Here is a 4,892-nt window from a genome sequence, read left to right on the forward strand (position 1 = left end):
TGTTGAAGTGTTGAAGTGTTGAAGTGTTGAAGTGTTGAAGTGTTGAAGTGTTGAAGTGTTGAAGTGTTGAAGTGTTGAAGTGTTGCAGTATTGGTTGAAGTGTTGAAGTGTTGAAGTGTTGAAATGTTGAAATGTTGAAATGTTGAAGTGTTCAAGTGTTCAAGTTTTGGAGTTGTCAGTCAATAAAATAAGATTAATAATTTTTTCTGTCTGGTTCAGAAGCTAAAATTTCCGGAAATTCATGAGAATTGCACTCGATATTAAGGACTTAAAAACTTTGATTCATCCCTAGTACAGCTATATAAATAAATAAAAATAGATGCGTTTATTTGCTTATACAGATGCATTCAGATAAATTTATAGATACAGTTAGTATAGCTCGGATTCTATAGTATATACGTATTTAAACAAACACAAACATAATTATAGACATGTACGTAGAGTTCCATGAAAATTTGTTGCATGTATGTTTTTTGACAAATAATGTACATAGTCACATCCCAATACAAATACATAATTGCTATAAATGTGTTTGTACAAATATTATACAGATACAGTGGTATATATATAGTTGCATTGCAATATATGAATTGATACAGATGCAATATATTTTTATACAGATATACATAGAAATATAGTCATAGTCGGTTTATATGCATTTGTATAATAAATAATTGATATATATTATATATGTATTATTTACAAATACTATACAAACATATCAACAGGTAATTATAAATAGTTCCTATGTAAGAAAATAAGTATTCAAACCATGATTTGAAGTTTTCTTGTATCGACATTATGTTTCATGTTCTATGTTTTAGTTAAACATGTGTATTAAGACATGTAAATTATATACTGATATACAATATAGATACAGACATATTTGCTATTTATGTATTTAGACATTTATAGTGAATAAATACAGATTTACTAATAGATATACTTTTTTGCATGCACATATGCAGTTTATTATATTTGTTTATTATAAGTTGATTCTGGCCTAACCTATAGTATATCAATATTAGTAAACAGTTGTAAGTGTACAGTACAGCTAACTGAGCACACAGGTAGAGAACTATCATCCCCCCTGGTTATGACGCAGAAATAAGTTCAAAGTAAATAAACGAGAATGGGACAAAAGAATTTTAGATAGTCGAGATACGACTGCTTTCTTTGTAAATGCATACATTGTTAATATGTTTGAAAAAGAAATATAATTTGATAGGGTATGCACATATGGGACATGCAAGAATATTTGAGTAAAGACTGTTTTGACGAAATTAAGAACATAACTTCAAGTGACTCTCCATCCAATTTATACAACGGTACCCTTGAAAGCTTTTTCGTTTAAATTTGACTGTCTTTTTTTATAGTTTTCTTAAAAGGAAAATTCCGCAAGGTTTCTTATTTAGAAAAAATGTAGACAATTGTAAAAATTAAACCCTTTCTTAAAAACTATTTAAAAACTGACAATAGTTACATTATCAATAAGATAAAGTTTAAAAGAGTTCCGTTGTATATTGGTACAAGTTCCTTTCACAGAAAAAATACATTAATTTGCTATTTTTTTTAAATTTAAATTTTGTGCAAATTTTATTATACTTTGATTTCGCCAACAAATTGAATACATTATATTGCAGGATGAAAGTTGGAAAATTATTTTAAATCATAGTTGTGTAACAAAGAATGCATGGTTGAAATTATTTAGTAACAGGTTTTGTAAAGAAAATATAAAATAAAGAAATTTGTCAACAAATCAATGCTAAAATCAATCATTTCGTTTTCATTATTATATTAAATTTCTTATTTTCTTTGAAATTATTCGCAGATTTCTTCAAATTCTTCAATGGTCGTCTTTTCAATAATAATTCTTGAAAATCTGCAGAAAATCTTTGTGAATAATGAGAAACCAGAATAATGAGAAAATATAAACTAATAATTGTACACCAATACTTATTTTCGATGATAAGATTCATTTTTATTTTCTTAACATGCTCAGCTAGACATGACGTCTGTAGTTTATTGTAGAACTTTTTTACATTTTATGTCGTCGTTATTTAATAATTTTAAAAAACTAATTCTGAAAATTTATCCCCCCCCCCGCCAAGTAGGAGTTTTGAACATCGAATTGGTGCTCAAATTCAGGATTTACAGATCTTTATAAAGTTTCAAATAAATCCGAAAGAAGTTTTCCACAACACCGCATACTCAGTTCAACTACCTTACATAGCCGGTCACTCCCTTTAAGTATGTATTTTATATATATTAATTCCCATCCTCTCATTCAACTGATGGTTATCTGTAAAATAAAGCTTTTTGCTCATAAATATATATATATATGTATATAAGTTAGAATTGGCTGATTTTTTTGAGGTAACCCAAGGGTAAAATAGGCTTAAAAGAAATTAAACACATCACCAAAATCTAATTTTTTTTTGGTTCAAATATCGATTTTTTTCTACAAAATTCCACGGGCAACGCTGGGCACTTCAGCAAGTTGGTTAATATATTTAAATTCGGTGATGGTGATGGACACAACCTCTGTAGAGTAAAAAAAGTAGATGTTAGTTCCCCATTTATTGAAAATATATTTCGGTCTGGGTTGACCCTCGTCAGTTCTATAATAACCATCAAAATCGAAAAAAAAAGTTTTTACAGTATTCATCCTTGCTTTTCTTTAAAGTTATTATAATTCTCTAAACTTTTTTTCATTCTTTAATTAAATTTCCATTCTTTATATTTCCCATTTCTTATCTCAAAACTTTCCCTGGTAATTTTCTTTGTCTTGTTTTTTTTCAACCAATTTTCAACTCTCGAATATTGAAATTTTCTTTCTTCTTTCTGCAATTTAGAACAAAAAAAAAATATTTTAAATAATTTAAAAAAAAACTAATTCTGAAAATGTATCCACACCCAAAGTAGAAGTTTTGAACGTCGAATTTGCGCTCAAACTCAGGATTTACAGATCTTTAAAAAGGGAAATATGTCTCAAATTAATCCTAAAGAAGTTTTCGACAACATTGCATACTCAGTTCAATTACCTTACATAGCCGGTCACTCCCTTTAAAGGAGCAAACAATGATCTTAATTCTAACTGGATCTGTTGTTGTAATTTTCAACGACTCACGATTCAAAAAAAGAAAAATGCTCTCCAAAAACAATGATGTATTTTTAACGGAAGGTAATCTCTTGATGTGATTTCATAAAAAAAAAAAATCTCATCCCAAGAGTCTCAAATTATTATTACCTTGCTTCTATATTATAAATATAATAATATATTGAGAAAAGGGGTGAGGGGAGGAAGGTATATTATGTATAGAGATGAAGGGGGTAGGATAAAGCAAGTCATGATACGCTAGATATCCGTCAGGTCGGTTTCCAGCACATGTTGGAACTATGTATGTATTTAATATACACCATTTTCTTCTATTATCTTATTTTAGTTAAAGGGACTGTTCGCGTAATTTTAAGTGACCCTCCATGCACAGATGGCAGTGTTTGATTCACACCGGTACCCTTGGACTTGTATCTGATCATTAATTTAGAAGATATTGTCGTTTTCTCGGTTTAAAAGTGTTTCCTGCAGTATAAATGGGGAAGTAGTGAAGCCACGATGAAGAAAATCAGTTTTCAAAATGATAAACATTGATATATATTTAATACATACTTGATCAGACAAAGCTTTTCAGGCTAGAGTTGGGTATCGGACACTGACATCTTTGCATGGAGGTTCACATGAAATTAGACTTACAGTCCCTTTAATTTTCATTTGTTTAGAAACTTTTTAAATATTTTTGGTGCAAGTTGTTTGCTTAATAATAATATTTGTAGTTTTAATGTCTAATTGTTTCATTGCCATTTATTTTCTTTAGTTTTTGTATAGATCAGTCTTCGCTTGCATCTCATTTGCATATGTATTTTCGCCCCTTCTTTCTTCTGCATGTTAATTTTTTTTATTTAATTTTAAAAAATTTGTTGACTAAATTTTTGGTAACAATTAAAAAAACTAATTCTTAAATATAATTTTTTTAAGTAAAAAGCAACTTTGCAATTTTTGAAAATGAATTTTATTATTTCCTAAAACACAACTTTATCATCATCCCAACTTTTTCTTTGTAAAGTATAACAAATATAGACAATATATGTTAGTAATAATTACACTTAATTATATAATAAGATAATTACATAAGTACATATATAGTCAATGTGTAAATTAACCAACATCTAAAATATGTACTTTTTGAACAACTGTTGAAAAAAAGAAGGTCAAATAGATTTTAGAAAGCTCATAAATCACACAATTGATAATCTCACAAATTTCCCTTTTATTTTTTTGTTAGCCCGAGAAACGATGCGAAACTAATTCGTTTATTTTTATCTGAAAAATGTGGATCTAATTATTGAACACTGATTTAAACTCTAATTTTCTAAGCGCTATATCTTTGCAACTTAATGGTGTAAACCTTCAAAATTTCAAAATGGGATGAAATTATGAGAGTTTGTTTGTCTAAAAGATGAAAATATTGAGGAAATGAACAAAATACTCTACTAATTTGTAATAAATCAATTGGTAAATTATATACTGCAGTGATAACCACATAATTCTGGAAAAGAAAGTCGACTTTTAGACTTTAAATGGTTTAACAAACATGAGACACAGCACAGCTATTGTGTAGTGTAAACAGACCCAGTTCACTTAATATGTGATTTTGTAACGTACTAGTTAAGGTGTTTGTTTTGTAACAATACAAATGCACTTCAGTATTGTTTTAATGTCGTCGTCCTATTCTACATTTTTTTTTATTATCTCTGTATTTTATTTTGGTATCATGATATTTTAAAAAGTGCATATGTGTTTGTTTTTGAGGTGTGTGCTGTTGTTGGGGGGG

This window comes from Eurytemora carolleeae, unplaced genomic scaffold (genome assembly GCF_000591075.1).
Source record: "Eurytemora carolleeae unplaced genomic scaffold, Eaff_2.0 scaffold24, whole genome shotgun sequence".
Lineage (NCBI taxonomy): Eukaryota > Metazoa > Arthropoda > Copepoda > Calanoida > Temoridae > Eurytemora > Eurytemora carolleeae.